Genomic DNA, 21920 nt, shown 5'->3' on the forward strand with positions numbered 1-21920 from the left:
CACATCTTAGGCATAGGTGGATTCATCAAGATTACAAGTATTCAACCACCAATTTCACATATTTATACATTATATACCACTATGGTTTCACACAAACATACAAAGATCCCATCGTGGGCATCATCCAAATTCAACAACTTAAATTCATGATTCTTGATTTAAAAGAGAGTTCTTGAGCTTTATGGATGAAAGCGATCCATAAATCAACACTACGCATACCTTACATTAAGAATCCGTGGAAATTTACAGTGATCTTGGCTTGAATCTTGAAACCCCCAGTTGAACCCTTACTTGTTCTTGATAATCTTGGAGAGAAATTGAGCAAAAAGAGTATATTCTGATCTCAAATATCATTAATCCCGTGTTATAGAGTATATATAGGGGTGGAAGGTGACCAAAATGCCCCTAAAGAAAGAGAGAAAGACGCAGTTGTCCCTCTGTTGACTATCTGACAGGCTGAAGTAAATTGATCATAACTTTTTACTCCGATGTTCAAATTGGATGAAACTAATTGCATTGGAAATAAGACTCAAATATATTTCCATTGATATATAGCAGGTCTCACAGTTCATTATATACAGGAAGTTATGGTCGTTTGAAGTTGACTAAAATTTTGACCTGAAATGCGCCCGGAATGCGGGAGCATTTCAAACCAGTGAGTTAGCCACTGAAATGAGCCCAAAATACGCCTAGAATGTGTCTAATGCGTACTAGGGGCTTTCCCCATCGCAACGCAGCTTGAAAATCCAAAAACGGAGGTCGGAAGGTCGTCAAATAAATTTCCAAAGTTAGGAGGTCTAAAATGAGATTAAGTGTTGAACTTGAATACTTAGCAAATTTTTTATAAGTGTTGGAATCTCTCATGGAGCTTTACGAGCTGAATTTGACATGCGATTTTTACGGGGTCTTACAACTTGAGAGTATGGGTCATATAATTTAAGATAAATGTGCTATGGCATTGACTTTGAGTAACAATGATTTGACCAATAAATATGTGGATTGCTGAGAAATTGATAGTAGTAAATAGTGGTAATAGGCGAGAGGCTGAAGATTTAGCCGAGGATGTACTTAATGATTTGGTTTCTAGAAACTTGATTCAAGTTGCCAAAAGGACATATGATGGAAGAATTTCAGGTTGCCGAATACATGACTTGTTACATAGTTTGTGTGTGGACTTGGCAAAGGAAAGTAACTTTTTTCACACCGAGCATAACGCATTTGGTGATCCCGATAGTGTAACTAGGCTGCGAAGGATTACATTCTACTCTGATAATGTCATGGATAAGTTCTTCGCTTCAAATCCTAAGCTTAAGAAGCTTCGTGCACTTTTCTGTTTCACTAGAGACCCTTGCATATTTTCTCAAATGACTCTTCTTGACTTCAAATTTTTGCAAGTGTTGGTTGTAGACATTCCTCAAAATGAAAAGCAACATGTCACTATCCCAAACAAACTTGGGAACATGAGTTGCTTACGCTATCTGAGATTGGAGGGGGGAATTAGTGGAGAACTGCCAAATAGTATTGTCAAGGTCAAACATCTGGAGACCGTAGACGTTAGAAAGAGCTGCATTATGATTCCTTCTGGTGTTTGGGAGTCGAAACCATTGAGACATCTTTGTGATAGAGGTTTTGGACTTGTATCAGACTGAGAAAGTTTATTAAACGTTGTGATACACATAGAAAAATATATTCATATTGCCGACCCGGCTTGCTCTCAATTGAAATATAATAATAGCAGTTGATGGGTTGTTGTATGGATGTAAATGTATATCTATCTATCTCTATGTATGAATGAATGTATGTATGTATGTATATGTACTAATATGTATACGTCCGGTAGGTAAGTAACTCACAAATGTTTTTTTTGTATTCCCTTGAGACTTTCTCATGAATTGATAATTTTTATTGCCGGGTTGATTTCTTTGTAGAACATGCTAGTTGCAGGATCAGATACTAGTGCATCTGCAATCATATGGGCAATGACAGCTTTAATGAAGAATCCAAGAACCATGAAGAAAGTTCAAGCAGAAATCTGACAAGCAGTTGGGAAAAATGGCATCGTGAATGAAGATGACAATCGAAACATGCCTTATTTCAAAGCAGCAATAAAGGAGACATTAAGATTGTATCCACCAGGTCCACTCTTACTTCCTAGAGTATCAATGGAAAAATCCACACTAGAAGGCTATGAAATTCAAAGGGGAACTATAGTTCATGTTAATGCATGGGCAATTGCAAGGGATCCTGAAATATGGGAAAACCCAGAAGAATGAATTTATACCTGAGAGATTCTTGAATAAAAATATTGATTTTAGGGGACCACACTTTGAGTTTCTTCCATTTGAGCTGGACGAAAAGGTTGTCCAGCAATTACACTTGGGATTGCAATCGTGGAACTTGCATTGTCAAATCTTCTTTATGCATTTGATTGGAAGTTACCTTGCGGGATGAAAAAAGAAGATATTGACACAAATACTAAGCCTGGAATTGTAATGCATAAGAAGATTGATCTTTGCCTTATCCCTACAAGTTATCTCTAAACTACACTCAGACATGAATATAACATGGCTGGGATGTATGTTTCTTTAACTCTTTAGAAACACTTGTGGGTATTTGAGAATGTCTAGCTTGTGTATCTAGGAAATAAGAACTTATAATTTGCATTCAGCAATCGTCGACTAGCTTCAACTTGCGTGAACCTGCTCCTTACACGCCTAATAAAAGTCACGGTGCCATATGGGAATCGATTGCGATTAGTTGTAAGTGCTACTTCATTCTTAACCAACAATTCTGAATTCGACCCTAAATATGAAGTTACTTTTGGTATGGAGCGTTTATCCTCAATGTGGGACTTCTAGTACGAATCCAAATTTAATCTGTCCGCAATACAAATTAATACTAAATATCAGGGAAACATTATATACATTACTAGTTGTAAGAGTTGGAAAGGGGAAAACATCTCACAAATTTATTTATTCTCTTATTTCATATTCCATCAGGTATAAAACTATATAAATTTTCATATAACATAGTAGTAAGGTTGGATTGATTCAATCCCGAGGTGCAATGGTGGTACCATGGCTCCTTTTGAGTCCAAAATGAATCATTTAGTTCGTCTTGGACTAGATATAGAACTATGCTTATATAAACCATTTCAATTTACAACGATTAAGTAACTTAATTAATCAAGTAACAATGTATTTACTAATTAATCATGATTGAGTGAGAAGACATCATGCAAAATGGTATGAATTGGTGATTTGATTTCCATAAGTCTGAGTCGATCAAACAATTAATAGTAATGAAGAGAACATTGTCTCCTTCTTGCAAGGCCTTCTCTCATCCCTTGATACGTTGGTGGATTTTGAATTAAACTTGATGAATTCGATCTTAAGTTATTTTCTTGTATTAAATTCATTACATTTTAAGAATTATGAGTTTGGATTTAATTTATTAGTGTAGTTATAGTGAACTTTTACGTATAAATATATGCCACGTAGAAAATACAGCTGGATTCAGATGAACCCGGTGATAGTTCTTACAATTGTCTACACTAGCACATGTTATAAAATTCATCTCCCGTATATAAGACGCCATATTTACAGCCTATGATTTTTCTTTGTCATTTTCATGACTTATATGTATTTCCAGGTAGGTAGCTCCCTCTTGATGATATCTCTCCGGTCGGAATAGGTAGTTCAATACACTTTCCTAATTACAATCGTACTTGAGAGTTTCTTATCACATTGAGCTCAGTAGTCAATTCTTGAACCGATAACTATCTTTGGGCTAACCAAGCCCCGTACCTCCCTCAGGGCCAGCAATAGGTATTACAAGAATATTTCAAAGGTTCGGAATCTAAATAAAATGTTAGTGTATTTGCTTCAAAGGAAATTGCTTCCAAAATTTGGTTACACTATTTTGGTGGAACAAACATGCTATTAACATAATATTGTTTGCTGAAAGATTAACTTTGAAAGCCAGGTACTAAAAGTATGACAAAGGAATATGTGTTGGATTATTAAGAGGTGTGAATGGAAAATGAAAATGTGGTATTTTTTTTTTGGACAGATACTAAGAGAAAGGATGCAATTTGAATAGACACCTTTCCAGGTTGAATGGTTATGACTTTTCCAATGGATTGTGACTTTCCGAAGATTTGCACCTTTCCGAAGAGTTGCAACTTTATGTAGGGGTGCACCTTTCTGAACCATTAATATTACTTCTCTTCGTGAAGCAACAAATACCTAAATTTTTCCTCAGACAATAATTTTTTAGAGTTGAAAACATCCTTCTTCTTAAAAACTCTCTTGTGATCATCAAACTGTTGAGTGCGTTCAAAGTTTCTGAAAGTTTGAGGTACCACTACTTTCAGAAAGTGAACCATTTTATCCTGTGAGCAAAAATTCTATAACCTCGGATACTCGAGGGGAATAAATTTCTTAAGTACACATCGTGAATTCGGTAGACTTGATTCTTAAATTTCTTCTTCATCTTCATTTCTTAATAGTTGATAAACACTTCATTTGATAGTTTATTTGATTATTAATTTGAACTAGTGTTTGAAGGTGTTGAACTTCACTGTAGTTCTTGAAAACTTTTTCTTGAACTTAGTTTGAAGTTTGTATAGAAAACATACAGATATTGTACCCACCGGAACAATAATCTTAAGGAATTTTTTTGTGCATGTTTGGTGAATTGTTTTTTTTTTCACCATTTATAAATAAAATACTTGTTGATGTTGTCCTGACTTTCTTACCATAATTGGGTTTTCCTTTAGGTACCAAATTGGGTTTTCCTTTTAGAAAAAGGAAAACATATTATCCATATTTGGATAATCCTTATTCTTGTAGGAAAAGGTTATAGAATCTATAAATAAAGGCTCCTTTCTTCTAGTTTTGTAGCATCCACAATGTAGTCCAAGGGGTTTGAGAATTTCGTTTGGGGGAGACTTTGTGAGACACAAGTGTTGTGGTATCACTTGTGTGAAACTCTTTTTATTCTGAGTGAATTGTGTGAGGTTGTCTCTCTTGACAGTTTATACTCTCTTTTATATAGTGGATTGCTCATCTCCTTTTGTGGATGTAGGTCGATTGATCGAACCACATTAAATTCTTGTGTCTTTTTGGTGTATTTCTCATTTGTCTTCTTATTTGGCGTCTTTCGAGGTTTGCTTTACTAGCTTCTGCATGACACCTAATTATTTCGGTCCTAACAATACTTTTATAATATTTATTGTTTGATTTCTGGAGATTAAAGCTTATTGCTTTCTACTCTGTTTGAATTCAACAAGTGATTTGAAGACATAAAAATTTCATCACAAGTTGAAGGTCACTTGGTTAACAATTAGAAAAACACAAAAACTTCATCGTTAAACTAAAAACATGTGGTGTTTACAGTTGTTGCAATTTTATAATTAGTATTTTGATTGTCTAAGTTGATTGTCTTTTTCTGACAGAAAAATGACTACTGATGGTCATGCAACTGATGGTGTGACAAGTGTAGCAACAACAAATGTTGCTATAACAAGCCGCACAAGTGCTAAGCCTGCAATGACACCTGCGGAGAAACCCAAAAAAATTTTGCATGTAGATTTTAAATGCCGGCAACAAAAAAATGTTCTTATATTTGACAACCTTATGTCTTCAAAGGTTCATATCTGAAGATGCTCCAGAATTTTCCAAGAAACATCAGACAAGGAGCGGTTCGTTGTAATGGAGGCATGGAAACATTCAGATTTCTTATGCACAAATTATATCCTAAGTGGCCTCCAAGATGATCTATACAATGTGTACAGCAAAATGAAGACTTCAAAAAAGTTGTGGAATGCGTTGGAACAAAAGTATATAACTGAGGATGCAAGAACTAAAAAGTTCTTTGTTGCAAGTTCCTAGACTACAAAATAATTGACAGTAAGACTATCATATCTCAAGTACAGGAATTGCAAGTAATTATCCACGATCTCCTTACTGAAGGTATGAATATAATAAATACCTTATTTGAACATGTTAAATGTGTTCTTAATACTCACATGACCTTTGATGTAGGTTTGATTGTGAATGAGGCCTTTCAAGTGGCAGCCATAATAGAGAAGTTGTCACCTTTATGGAAGGACTTCAAAAATTACTTGAAACACAAAAGGAAGGAGATGTCAGTCTAAGACCTCATTGTGAGGTTGCACATTGAGAAAGACAACAAATTTGCTGAGAAAAGATCAGAAGAAAACTCTGCAATCAGTGGAGCCAATATTGTAGAGGAAAACCCTAACAACTCGAAGAAATGAAAGACAGCTGGACAATAAAGCAATCCGCCAAAGAAGAAATTCAAGAAACTCAAGGTGAAGTGCTTCAATTATGGTAGGGCTTTCCACAAATCAGTAGATTTTCATGCCCTAAAGAAAGGCAAGAAGAAGGATCAAGCCAACATGGCAGAATCCAAAAATGAAATGGACGATCTATATGTCATGCTTTCAGAATGTAACTTGGTTGGAAATCCTAGAGATTGTGGATAGATTCCAGCGCCACCCACCATGTCTGTGCCATTAAAGAGTTGTTTTATTCATACACTTCAGATCAAGATGAGGAGAAGATCTATATGGCAAGCTCTACAACAATAAAGGTTGAAGGGACAGGAAAAATTTACTTGAAAATAACGTCAGACAAAGTGTTGAATCTTAATAACGTCCTTTATGTACCAGAATTGAGAAAGAACTTGATTTCCATATCACTTTTGATTAAAAATAGATTCAAATGTATATTTATTTCAAAAAGGTTGTAATTAGCAAAGGGGAAGTGTATGTAGGAAAAAACTTTCTCACTGAGGACCTATTTAAGATGAATGCAATAACTGTTGAAATCAACAAAAGTTCTATTTATTTTTTTTGAGTCTAATGAATTGTAGCATGAACGAATAGGACATGTTAATTACTAAACTTTGCGAAAACTGATTAGCCTAGAAGTTTTGCCAAACTTTGAGTGTAATAAGTCAAAATGTCAAACGTGTGCGGAATCAGAATATGCGTAGCATTCGTATAAGTTCGTTGAAGGAATTCTAATCCCTTAGACTTAATCCACACAGATATTTGTGATATGAAATCAACACCATCTCGTGGTGGAAAAAATATTTTATAACTTTTATTAACGATTGCACCAGGTACTGTTATGTTTATTTGCTAAATAGTAAGGATGAAACAAATGGATGCGTTTAGGTAATATAAAACAGAAGTTGAAAATTAGTTAGAGAAAAAGAACAAAACAATAAGAAGTGATAAAGGTGGATAATATGAATCTCCTTTTGCAGAAATATGTGTGGATAATAAAATTGTCCATCAAACTAATGTCCCGTATTCACCTTAATCTAATGAATTGTGGAAAGAAAGAACCGAACCTTAAAGAAAATAATGATAAATACCTTATGTATAAGTTCAGATTTACCGCAAAAATTATGGGGAAGCTATCCTTACAGCTAATCAAATACTTAATAGAGTGCCCCATAGTAAGACACTATCAATTCCATATGAAAAATGAAAAGGAAGGAAACCCAACTTGAAATATTTCAAACCTATGCCTAAAAAGGCGAGAATAGGACCTAAGACTGTGAACTTCATGTTCATTGGATATGCTAAAAGTAGTAAAAGTATGTTGGTTTCTGTGAAACCCCACCTTTTTGAGCTAGAAATCGAACCGTCGTGTGTAAACTCTAATCCCATAGTTGATATTTCAATTCATGTATCATATTTTAGAGTCAGAATGTAATCATTTTTCCAGTCAAGCAAGTTCAGTATACGACCTCAGTTTCCTCAGTAGTCTCCATCTAAACTGGTCTCATTCAAGTACAAATGTTTTCAAGAGGGAGATATTGTAATACCCCGTAAAAGTCTTAACTTGGATCAGCTCTCAGTTGAATGCATAAGGGGCTTAAATCCTAAAAACTTTACTAAGTGTCTAGGACTTAGTTATTTTCAAGACCTCTAGACTTTACAAATTTTTAAATCAACCTTCCCGACTCCAAAATATTTGTTTTTAAGTTGATTCATGATCGGGGGTGTCAAAGGTATATCTAGGGTAAGTTTCAAAATTTTTGGACGAGCGTAAAAGCATGTTTGGAAGTCTAAAATAGTAGCAGCCCACGATTAGCCCATGACGCAAGCTCCATTTCACCCCTAAGGTAGCCTGTGATATAGCACACGACATACGCTCTATTCCGACGCTCCCGAGCCCTCAGTGCACGCTCCCTTATTTTTCAGATTTTGTTTTCATTTCGCCAAGGGCAATTGGGTCTTTTTCCTTTACCCAATTGGTCCAAAACACGAGATTTAGGGTCTCAAAAAAATTATTGGTTATCTTATTCTCAAAATTTCCCCAATTGAAAGCATTCCTTCCCCAAGAACAAACTCAAACTCTTCCTCAAGAAAACTAAAGATTCAAGCTTTCTTCACCAATCAAGGAGTTTAAGGTACGTGGGACTATCCTAAACTACATGGGCATAGGTTTTACGATTTCTACAAGCCTTGAAGATATATATGCACGCATATGCTATGAGTTTTGATAATTTTTTTAAGAGTATACATTGTGAAATCAATTCGATGGAATTATGAAATTGTTATGGGGTTTTCTATTTTGATTTATAAATCTCATGTTTTTTGTGGTTTGAATTTGAAGGATGATTTACGAATGAAATTTGTGAAATTCCATTCTGCATGATGAAATTTATAGACTGTGCATGATGAGAATTGTGAATTGTTTTGAGAGCATGACTTAAGAGCCCCTTTTTGATCATGAGATTTATATTTAACTAATGTAGGGGATGGTTTATGAATGATGATAACTTATTGAGTCTTAAAAGTTTCCTTAACCATTGTGCATGTGTTGAATAAATGGAATGACCACCACATTTCAATGTCTTGTAAAAAAAATAGATTTCATAAGCTTTATATGATTTTGGTAATGTGAACCCACGTGTGAGTTGATAAACCTTTGGTGGTCATTTTCATGTTAGAATGAGAAGGGTTGTGGAATGGATATGATGTGAATGACTTACAAGTCTGGATATGACGTATCCTGTGTGATATGCCCTTAACAGAATGAGAAAAAAGCTATTTATAAACATGACACATGCTGGTTTCTAACAGGTTATAATCGGGCTTAAAGAGAGTTAGATGGTTACCCGAAAAGGCACGAGTTGGAAGACTCAATGCTGGAAATCGTGACTGGCTGACACGGGAATTATGATTGTTGACACCTCATTTTTGCCCTCCGCAATCCAATTTAATTTTGAGTTTCTTCAATTTTAAAATAAAATCACAACAATTATCTTGTTCAAATAAATGCTGGTTTAAATTACTTATTCAATTTGATTTTATCATTTAATTGACGGTTATACATTTTTCGCATTTTTATATATACGAGAGTGTATAAATTTTGTTATTTAAACGAACATTTTATCAAAATTAGATTTTTATTGATTGAACTTGAAAATTAATTCAAATGGATAAAATCTTGGTTTTAAATATGATTTGCTCTAAAAATATTTTATTGGGAGGAATATTTGTTGGATTTTTATCAAATTAAGAAACTCAAGGTTAATTTGTTACTTGATTCGTGTCAGATTCCGATTCAATTTAGCGAACGAATTAAATATGACCTTAATTGAAATCAAATTGGCTCAATTGTGATGCAATTGACCAATAGACATTCGATTTGGTTGTAATTTAAATTAGTCGTTTAAATTGTAATTCAATCTTAATCCCAAAAGTTACCATTTCTTAATTGGGATTATTTTAATCTGATTAAATTTAATTATAATTATTCTAATCTAATTAAATTTAATTAGGGTTAATTAATAACCCAATTAAATTTAATTAGGGTTATTTAATAACCCAATTAGATTTAATTGGGGTTATTAAATAATCCCCAAATCCTACCCAACCCGTCACCAGCCAGCCCAAAACAAAACAACACCAACCCCCGGGCCCAAAGAACGGCTAACCTGGCCCAACTCCTTTATTTCTCCCCCCTTTCTCCACCAAAGCAGCAAAGCTGCACATAAACAAGAAAAATTCTCAACCATCCTAATAACTCAAAACCACCAACTTCAATGACCATGTTCCAGCCAAAATCCATCCAAATCGACCCGACCCGTCATCCTCAACCCAAAAATTGGGGAAAACCAGCTTTCCAAAGTCGACCCGACTTCGACCCGCCTAGTGACATGTGTTGGTTATGGAAATTCAAGAAAAACTTCTAGAAATGGGTAAGCTGGCTCACCCTAACGTTCAAATCCCGTGAATCTCAGGTAACATAGTATGAATTGGTACATAGATGGAAAATTTTCATTGGCTTGTAAAGATTATTCCCTTTCCACCAATTTCTATTGTCCACTTTTAGGAATTTTGTTCTAGAAAATGAAAATAGAGGTACAGTTTGTTATGGTCCTGATTTTTTGAATTTCAAAAATGAACCCTCAATCCTCTTCTATAAGTAGCTCTCTTTAGAGCAGGAAAAGGGGATTTTCATTTCTTTCCCTTCTGGGTTCGAAAGTCTTGGGTTGAAAAACTTAGGGGAAATTCGGGAGTTGAAAATTCTGGAGTTTGAAATTTTTGGATTCAAAAAGAAGGGAAATAAAATTTTGAGATCAAAATAGTTCCCTTATTGAAAACTTTCTTTTTCCTTTTTCTTTCTGAAAGTTGGTCGGTCAATCGGAGGAGGTCCCTGAGTTGGTAATGCTAATTTCCGATGGAGGTGCATCTCGACGTAAGCTCGTTATCCCGTTTTGCTACCCAAAAACCGGTCAGTACTCGATTCTTCCATTTACTGTTGTGTCGTAATGATTGTAGCAGTAGTAGCTTTGGTTAATGTCTTGAGGCTGGGATGTTTGCTGTAGATTGGCGTTGGCAAGCCATAGTTTTTTTTATGTTGAATCTGTTGATGTTTCGAGTTCATCTTTATGTTTAGTCCATGTTGGCTTGAGGTCATCAAACAATTTGAATTTCACCCGTTGGAAGTTGTTTCCTAACTTAGTTGTTATCCGTCTTTCATTATCTAGCTATTTGATTTGACAAGTGAATTTGGTTTTTGATATACCGTGACTTCGATATTATATGTTGAAGCCTTAAAGTATTAGACTTTTTCTAGACCTGTCCATGAAACTATATCTCAGTTTATTTTTTATGCACTGATGTGTGCCACCTTGGATTCGTTGAGCGCTGTTCAATTGTTAGATATGCGAAAATTTCAAGTTCTTCTGTGATTATAATCTAATTGACTAACTAGCCATGTTAAAACTAGACTTAGGATATCTTTATAGACTAGAGGCTTTGAATTCCAGATTGCTGCTATCATTGTCTTTAGTTTTCTTGTTCTGTGACTCATTTCTATGGAAGATCTAGGTTCAACTGCGGCTTTGTATAACTCTCTTATGTTGGTGCATTTAACCTCAAGTAGAACTTTTGTGTTAGAAATTTTACGACTCAAATAAAAGGACCATTCAAAGAGAATCCTGTTTAGTACCATGTTAGTATATGTATCAGTTGGAATTTGGGTTCTAAAACAGTAGTATTCATCCTTCTCTATGCCTATTAAGGAATTTTTTTTGTTATCTATACTTATAATTCACCTTGAGCCATTTAGTGGACTATCCTTGAAAGATCTATCAACATTCAGTTGTGCAGATTATTTTAAAGATCAATTTCCCTTTTCTAGTTTGAGTCGGGGGTTAATCGGAAACAACCTCTCTATCTCACATGTGAGGTAGTGGCATGGATTGTTTACTCTTAACCTCCCCAGACCCCACTTGGTGGCAATATACGGGGTATGTTGTGGTTTTTGTCTAAACTTTCATTACCGGTCCTTGTGGCCTCCATATTTGTTTCTTATATATGAGTTTGATTCATGTTTCTTTGTTGTCCGAATAATTCATTTTTGTGAACATGTATTAATTCCTACATCTTTTTATTTGCATGAATCCATTTTTGAGTCCTACATGGACTCTTTCCCTTTTGCATATTCATCATGGGATCTTGAGGCCCATCATCTCTATCGAGTCAACTCCGAGACCAAGTCTAAAAGTCGATCATGAGGCATACCAAGGCAAGAAGATGGAAGAAGAAAAAATGGATCCAAAGGCACCCTTATTGAAGTAACTAAGAGAGTCGAAGAGTCTTATTTTGCTTTATTTATTTATTGTTGCTTTATTTATTTTCAGTTATTTATTTATGTGTTTATTAATTTAGTCATTCATTTGGGCCTTGAAGCCAAAGTTGTATCTAATACAGGCGAAGTGAAAACTCGAGCCAAAAAGGGCTCGAAAACATAGAATTAGGACAAGTGGAAGACGGGCCAAAAGCCCAACATCTAGACTAGGACAGGTTGACGGTTTGGGCTTAAAAGCCTAATTCACTACTTCTCCCCTTTTCCCTTTTCCCTTTTCCTTTTTCGTACTTGTTTTTACGTGCTTCTTGCGAACCTAGTTAAATCCCTAACTAAGTCGCTAAAAATTGATTTTGAAAAAACTTTTCCCTAACCAATCTTTTCTCCAATAAATCGATTTTCCAAAGTTAGTCAAAGACGATTTCCAAACAGTCCAGATAACTGCAAGTTAGCGGACGTTTTAGGTGCCTAACACCTTCCTAAAACGTTAATAGGAACCGCTTATCTAGAATCTCTCAACTTAAATGATTTTTCTATTTTGAATCGTCTAAGTACATTACAAAGGTTTCTTAATTTCTTTTCCAAAATTAAGTGGTGACTCTCTTTCAAAAGTTAAAATTTTCGCAAAACAGAAATGACGACTCTGCTGGGGATTTTTAACTAGGTTCTAACCAAATGTTTGATTTCGTCCTTTGGTTAACTATTCATGTTTTCATATATTTCGATTCTGTAAAGTTTAACTATCGGATCTCATGGTATATTCCTTCATTATTTAAACTGTTTTAGGGTTTCGTGGATGTCCCGGCCCCTATTGTTCAATTCCAATAAAGTGTTGGAAATACGAATGACTTATTAGCACGTGAGTCATTTGATGGATGTTCGTATTTTCAAACTAAAGTTGTCCGCTTGAGAACCAGTGTTCAAACCCACTCTAGACACCTAGGATACAACAAAACCAAAACCCTATTTAAGTATGAGCCTAGGACGGCCCAATACCAGAGCGAGGTATTGGGCCTAATAGAAAACCTGCCCTGCGTTTATTGACCCTGAGTCAATTATAGATGAATCATATTTATGTGTTGAAGAAAATGTATGCCTTTCTAATTCAATCCATTATCCTTTAGGGTCGGGAAAAAGCTTGATTTGCTTACTTTCGTAATAAGAATTGAAGCAATTTAAGCAAGAAATTAATCGATTTGGGAGGTTGCATCTAAGGCACAGTTTGAACGTCAACGGATGTCACCAATATAAGAAATATACGAAGCTAAGAAGACGAAGGCTGACAGAAGAAGCACCCAGGAGTTAGTATTTTCTATCCCCTGTGTGGGAACGTGTCTTCTTTCATGTTATTTTCCTTTCCCTAAAGATTGTATCCCTCTTTTGTTATCTTTTGTAGGCATTTATGCCCTTTTAGTGTCTATAAAGTTGGGAAATAATGGATTAACCTTAAGCAAGCATATATTTTTCTTCAAAAATTGTTAGGCCCAAACCCTTGGCTCAAAAGGGTCACCCCAGTTAGGATACACATTATTATGTTCTTATGTGTTTATGTGCATTTGTTTGGATCAAAGACAAGTTTATCCGCTATGCTCCTATAGATGAATTTGGCTATGACACAAACAACTCTACGTGGCTATTTCTTGTCAAGTATTTTGCATTGCTTATCACACGTGGAAACTAACACATTTGCCTTTGAGTTATTTTACTTTACTGATAATAGAAAACTACTCCGTGTTGAAATAAGCTGGCAGAACATCCTTACTTCACCTCAAAAGCGCACAAAATTCTATCCTCTAACCATCATTCAATAATGACTGGAAATGAAGAAGAAAATACATTGACCATCAGGGACAATGTAATAGCGGAACAGAGTGAGATGATTGCGGAACTCACAAGAAAGCTAGAAATGCTTTAGGAGAAAATAAATCGTACTCGAGATTTGTCTAACCTGGCCATCACTCTCAATGCTCCCGCTCCAAGAGGACACGAGACTCCAGTCCAAATCCCTCCCCTCAGTACGTCTATTCTTGGGGATCATCCAAATAACATATCGTCCGCCGCTGCCCCTCCACTTATCCAAAGTACCAATCATGAAAATAACCCAGATGCTTACAATCCACAAAATTCATCCCTCACCCCACAAAATCCTTCTCTGAATCTACAAAATTCATTCTCAAATCCCCAGAACCCATTGGTAAATCCACAAAATCCATCCCCAGATTTACCAAATCTGCCAAATCTATCTCCAAACCCACAAACTTTATTTTTGAATCCGCAGAATCCCTCCTAGATCCTACCAAGGTACTCTCAAATTCCATAAAACTTTTCCAATTTCCGAAACGTTCTCCCCACCCACTTACCAACTTCCTTTCATCTACAAAATCAAGCTGTCTTTCCAAATCCTTCTCATGTCATCATATCCCCTAACATCTATAATTTCCTTCCTAATTCCGAGGTGGACCATTACGAGGAGAAAGAGAAAGAGTGGAGGACCGAGCATGAAATAAAGTTGCTAGCTATGAATGAAGAGATCATGAGGATCAAGGAATATCATAGAGCGGAGAACAAGACGGGTTAGGTTACGATGATTTATGTGTTCACCCTGGAGTAGATCTACCAGAAGGGTATAAGGTCCCTAAATTTGAAGTGTTCGATGGCATCGGAAATCCAATGGCCCATCTGAGAAGGTATTGTGATCAAATGGTGGGAGTAGGAAAAAATGAGGCATTATTGATGCGCTTATTCAGCCGAAGCTTAAGTGGCGAAGCCTTAGATTGGTTCATGTCTCAAGAACTGAAAAATGGACTAGTTGGAGGGCATTGGCCAAAAGTTTCCTTAATAGGTTTGCATTTAACATTGAAATAGTCCCTTACTGATATTTATTAGATCGGATCAAGTAGAGGAATGATGAGTGTTTCTGAGACTATGCCTTCCGTTAAAGAAAAGAAGCTGCCAAAGCATAACCTCCCATGTCTGAGGAAGAAATGGTGTCTGTGTTCTCTCGCGCTCAGGAGGGAGAATATTATACCAGGTTGGTATCCGCGGTCCGAGTAACTTTTGCAGATTTAGTAAAGAATGGGGAATCTTTAGAGGAAGGCACCCAAACAGGAAAAATTGCCAAAATCCCAACATCATCTGAATCTTCTGCTTTCTTAAAGAAGAAAAGAGAGGATATGAATGTGGTCTCTACTGATTTTGTTGATAAATTGAAGAGGAAATTCAAGCCTAGGAATATTCTTTCCTCACCACTGTCACCAAATTTTCATCTTGTATTCTATGCCCATCCCCAATATCAAGCTCCAATCTTAAATATTTTACCCTAGTGCCAAATTCCGCAGCCAAATTATCAATCTCATGTTCAAGCTATTCTTTTAAACAATCAAATAAATGTCCAAGTGCCTCCAAACTATTATCAAGTACCTCCTCCTGCAAATCAAAATCAGTATAACCACCCACGTGTAAGCCTCGAGAAGCTGATAGTACCTCCTCCTGCAAATCAAAATTAGTATAACCACCCACGTGTAAGCTTCGAGAAGAAGCCTCCCAGAAAATTCACTTTATCAGCTGAAAGTTGTACCTATCTCTTCAAAAGATTGATGAAGGCCGATTATTTACAGCCTATTCCACCAAAGACTACCAATCTCAATTCTCGATTCTTTCATGCCGATCAAGTCTGTACTTATCATTCAGGAGCTCCCGAGCATAATACTGAAGATTGCATCAATCTAAAATATAAGATCCAGGACTTGATTGACCAGAAGATCATCACTCTTCAGGCGCCGGCACTAAATGTTGCTATTAACCCATTACCTAATCACAAGGGAGCCATGGTTAGCATGATCGAAATAGCAGACGAATGGGTATCTAGCGAGACAATTGCTAATGTGGATTCACGAAACTCCAAAAAGACAAAAGGAGTGGAAAAGATAGAGAAAGTTGTGGCTTCCTTGAGTAAGAATTCGGAAGGAATTATTGAGCCTATTATGGTCCTGGAAAGAGAATTTAAGCGTGGAGTAGGATACCAACCAAGAAAGGAAGATGAGATTGAAGATAATTCAAAGGAGGGTCTGTTTAGACCCTTGTTGCTCTTGTACCAGTCATTTCCCGTACATGATATGTCAAATGATGATGGTCTTGGGGATGGGATAGGAGATCTGTTTAAAGGATGCAATGCTCTACCAGATGATTTCCCAAAGTCCTGTGGGGTGAAGAAGATTGCATCAGAGGAGGCCTTGCAAAACTGGACCTCCACTCCACTCATAACCTGTCACCCATCGTGGTATATGAAAGGGGAAATTACTAATAGTTTTTAAAATTGGCGATGATCCGAAGGAGGCCTCGTGATCCACCCTTTTATGTCTCAAATTTTTTTTTCGTGTTTTACAACTTTCAAAAAGGCATGGGCCCACATTTGTGTGGGTCATGAGCCATAGTTTATTTTATTTTCCAAAAGGCCTCCCTCTATTTAAGAAGTTATTTTTTTTTTTAAATATGATTATCTAGCATGATTTATTTTGGTAGCAATAATTTAAAAACCTGCCAATATCATGTCATGTCAAGGGTTCGACGAACAAAGCAAAAGAAATAATGATGAACAGAAAAGGTGATAAGGAGCAGTTAGTAGTAGATATAGAGGAATGTGAAAATCAAAAGAATCCCAACTTGGAGGAGCCCTAATCCTACCTGAAATGGATGGTCAAGAGTGGACCAAACCAATCAATTCTGATGCGGTAAAGATATATCGTGCTTGAAAGATGTTATAATTTTTGTTTCTTGGTTTATTTGTAATCTCCTTTATAATAGTATCAATTTCATGATGTGTAATTGCCTAGAACCCCTTCCCTTTATGTACGAACTACATTTGACCTGAATTCCCAAGAAAGGGATACGTAGGTAGCCTATGTCGGCTTCGATCAGCCCCTTAGAAAAATTTATCCTTTCCCTCTATGTATGAACTACGTGATGACCTGAATTCTCAAGAATGAGATATGTAGGTGGCCTATATCGGTTTTGGTCAACCCATTAGATTTTTTATATATATCTCTAGCGTAGCCAGAACTACGTTTGACCTGATTTCTGCTTTAACGTGATACGTAGGCGCCCCAACGGCTCGGTCATATAACCCCAGGAAATGGAAACTGGGGCAGAATTTTTGAGAAGGAATCTCAAAAATTCGCAAGAGAAATAAAGAGAATGAAGACCAACAAAGACTTCAGATTCACTCGTGTTGATATCATTTCAAACAACTCTAAAATGGGGAAGAAATTTTGAGGAAGGCCTCAAAATCTCTACCAAATATTGAAATATATTTCAAATTCCCCAACACTAGAGGTCGAAGTTGAGATTTGAGGATTGTCACCTGCGATAAAGTCTAAGAAGATTGAATCTCCGTCTTTGATAAAACTTCTGGTAGAGAGCCTCGACAATCCTGAATCCCTAAAAATCCTCCGTCAAACGTCAAACATTGTCAGAATCAAAAGAAAGACGGTCCTTGAGCTAGCAAATGACATGACTGGCAGAGATTTTTCAAAGTTTTGCAGGAGCTCTCGAAACTATTTTCTAAAAAATTAAGAGTACTTTCAAAAAATCTATATAAATCTTTTACTTAGTGATTGCCTAGACATCAATTAGGACGGGGAGTCAGGGGTGGAAGTCCCAACATGATGAAGTACCTGAAAGATGGCGAGGGCAAATCAAGGATCGTAGGAGGTCAACACGGAGTAGTTTCTTTCAAACTAATCATTTTATGTGGATGCAGGGATCGATACACAAAAATGAGCGTTTCTTTTGAAAAATCTCCAAGCAAGTCGATAGACATGACAGAGCATATAAGGATTAATAATGGTACTTTTGGTAGCCCAAAAATCGGCTCAACACCCATTTATTGACGACCTTTAGAATTGTCCATCTTATTTATTGAGATTATAGAGGACAAACAAAAGTGTCTTGTCTTTTTTACAAATATCGTATTTAGAATTTTTCTAAAAAAAAATAGTCGCTAGCAAAAACGACTTTGTGTCCACTAATCATCTACCTTGAGTACAGGTACATGCAGAAAGCAAGACCCTGACAAATGATTTCAGGTGAAACTATTTTTAATTTACCGGAAGAACCATTGCATGTCATTTGCCGAAAGGGCCATTACATATCATTGCCGAGAGGGTCATTGCATATCATTGCCGAAAAGGCTATTGCATATTATCGCTAAGAGGGCCATATTATACCATCGCCCAAGAAGGCTATTCAATATCTGTTGACGTGCTAGACGCAACACTGTTGTCGAGGATATCATCAAAATTTAATATATCTGTTGACGCGCTAGACACAACGTTGGCGTCGAGGATATCATCAGCATTTAATATATATGTTGACACGCAAGACACAATGCTGGCATCGACGATATCATCATAATTCAATATCTTTTGATGTGCTAGATACAACATTGGCATCGAGGATATCATCAGCATTTAATATATCTGTTGACATGCAAGACACAATGCTAGCTCGAGGATATCATCATCATTTAATATTTGTTGATGCGCTAGACACAACGCTGGCATCGAGGGTATCATCAGCATTCAATATATCTATCTGTTGACATGTAAGACACAACGCTAGCATCGAGGATATTATCATTCAATATTTGTTAACACGCAAGACACAACGCTGGCATCGAGGATATCATTATTCAATATTTGTTGACACGCTAGACACAACGCTGGTGTTGAGGATATCATCAGCATTCAATATATCTGTTGACACGCAAGACACAAAGTTGTCATCAAGGATATCATCATCATTATATATCTGTTGACACACAAGACATCGCTGGCGTTGAGGATATCTCATTATTTTATGAACCAGTATTTGAATGCATCGAGAGCACACGATTTAAAGGGACGCCTTTAAGTCGCTATCTAAGAATGAGTTGATAGGATAGTGTGCAGGATCACCTATGAGTTGATAGCTTGTAGCTCATCCGTAAGACACAACAACATCCTAACCTGATAGTGTGCAAGATCGCCCAAAAATCGATAGTTCAAAGGTTATCCATAAGTCGCAACTAAATCCTTACCGAAGAATATGCAAGATTATAAAATTGATACGTCCAAGGGTTCTATAAGCCGTGACATATCTAAGATCGATTATGTGTAGGATTACCCAAAGACTAATAACTTGAGAGATTATCTATAAGTCATATTGTATCCAAGGTCGGATGATGTGCAGGACACCTGAAAGCTAGCGATTGGAGGGATATCTGTAAACCATCTCTTATCCAAAGTCAGATAATGTGCAGGATTACCTAAAAGCTAGCAATTCAAAGGATATTTGTAAGTCGCCTTGTATCTAACATCAAATAATACGCAAGATTATCTAAAGATTAACAATTTAAAGAAAATTTATAAATCGATCATCGGCTATAACCGGAGAGATAATCATTAAACATACAACAAGTGATATAGGTAACCAAAAGGGTTGCCACACCATCACAAGATTACACGATTGTAGGGACCGTTTTGCATAAAGTATCGTCGGTGTCCAAAAGGGTCACCCCACTTTAAAGACATATTTAACCAACAAATGTCATAATTATACAACAACCAAGAGGGTTGTTGTTTTTGTTGTTGCCATTTATTTCACTCCAAACAGATACATGAAGATATGACTCTGCTTTTCAGGCCACAACTCACGTGGAGATATTGTAAAAGACTACATACCTCTTTCGTGAATTATGTTTAGCACTAACACTTTTTACTTGAAGCATTGTCGAGAGCATCCGATAGGATAAAAATCTCAAATCAAAACCACAGGTGCAGATGACTTCAAATAGGACACAACACAACGTGGAACTCTTTCTTAGCAGCAAAACGGGACATAGTCTAAAGAGGGACGTCAAACTCTTTGGATAGGAGATAAAGGATGATCACCACCACCATCCAACCATACCCCTATTATAAGGCATGTGGGTGTTTCAGGATATTCTGGTTTCAGCTTCACCTTTGGGACATTTCTAAACTCATGCTGAGGGTAACCTTCTCTTTCTTTCAAATTCGGGTGGCAACACACTTAGAGTTTTGAAAATTATGTCCAGGTAAGTTCTTGCCTATGGATGTGAAGGATCCCACATTCATGGTTAAAAGGTTACAAGCCTCTTTTCCGCAACTTGATCAACTTGTCACTCATTCCGAGCCAAAGATGGTCTGAAATAAAAGACTATTTTTCCTACCAATTGAGCCAAACTACAAGCAGTCTGATTTCTTGAAATCTTGGGGATATGTAGGCTGGAATGTATGTAGAAAATTTGACTGCATTCCAACTTCCTCCCAAATCCCTTCATTCCCCAACTTCTCGGTTTCATCAAAAACTCTAAAACTATGATAGTTGGTGAATTTTCTTGAAAATCGTGCTTAAAATCAAGCTTTATGAACTACAAGTGGAATGAATTCTCATGAAACCTAAGATATGTAGGAAACCTGATATCGAGGTTCGGCCATAATTCCATGAAACCTGTGCGAAGATTAACCTCTTTCAGATTCGAATTGGTGGTCGAACCAAATTAGGAACGTCAACCTCCCTTTGCCCAGGGTTACTTGCATCCACCCTACCCAAAGGGAGGGGGCAGTTGTTGACACCTAATTTTTGCCCTCCGCAATCCAATTAATTTCGAGTTTCTTCAATTTTAAAATAAAATCACAACAATTATTTTGTTCAAATAAACGCTGGTTTAAATTACTTATTCAATTCGATTTTATCATTTAATTAGCGGTTATACATTTTTTGCATTTTCATATATATACGAGAGTGTATAAATTTTGTTATTTAAATGAACATTTTATCAAAATTAGATTTTTATTGATTGAACTTGAAAATTAATTCAAATGGATAAAATCTTGGTTTTAAATATGATTTGCTCTCAAAATATTTTATTGGGAGGAATATTTGTTGGGTTTTTATCAAATTAAGAAACTCAAGGTTAATTTGTTACTTGATTCGTGTCAGATTGCGATTCAATTTAGCGAACGAATAAAATATGACCTAAATTGAAATCAAACTGGCCCAATTGTGATGCAATCGACCAATAGACATTCGATTTGGTTGTAATTTAAATTAGTCGTTTAAATTGTAATTCAATCTTAATCCCAAAAGTTATCATTTCTTAATTGAGATTATTTTAATCCGATTAAATTTAATTATGATTATTCTAATCTAATTAAATTTAATTAGGGTTATTTAATAACCCAATTAAATTTAATTAGGGTTATCTAATAACCCAATTAGATTTAATTGGGGTTATTAAATAATCCCCAAATCTGACCCAACCCGTCACCAGCCAGCCCAAACCAAAACAACACCAACCCCCAGGCCCAAAGAACGGCTGACCGGCCCAACTCTCTTATTTCTCCCCCCTGTCTCCTCCAAAGCAGCAAAGCTGCACATAAACAAGAAAAATTCTCAACCATCCTAACAACTCAAAACCACCAAATTCAATGACCATGTTCCAACCAAAATCCATCCATATCGACCCGACCCGTCATCCTCAACCCAAAAATTGGCGAAAACCAGCTTCCCAAAGTCGAACCAACTTTGACCCGCCTAGATAGCGTGTGTTGGTTACGAAAATTCAAGAAAAACTTTTAGCAATGGGTGAGCTGGCTCACCCTAACGTTCAAATCCCATGAATCTCGTGTACCATAGTACGAATTGGTACATAGATGGAAAATTTTCATTGGCTTATAAAGATTATTCCCTTTCTACCAATTTCTATTGTCCACT

General features: G+C 36.2%; 1 long non-coding RNA gene across 1 annotated transcript; it reads left to right on the forward strand.

Annotated features, from left to right (window-relative positions):
• Positions 1-10047: 10047 nt before the first annotated feature.
• LOC124894626 lies at positions 10048-12408 on the forward strand. Its single transcript, XR_007051283.1, has 2 exons — positions 10048-10293; positions 10685-12408. It is a non-coding gene; the product is annotated as an uncharacterized LOC124894626 (long non-coding RNA).
• Positions 12409-21920: the final 9512 nt, after the last annotated feature.

This window comes from Capsicum annuum, unplaced genomic scaffold (assembly GCF_002878395.1).
Source record: "Capsicum annuum cultivar UCD-10X-F1 unplaced genomic scaffold, UCD10Xv1.1 ctg76268, whole genome shotgun sequence".
Taxonomy (NCBI): Eukaryota; Viridiplantae; Streptophyta; class Magnoliopsida; order Solanales; family Solanaceae; genus Capsicum; species Capsicum annuum.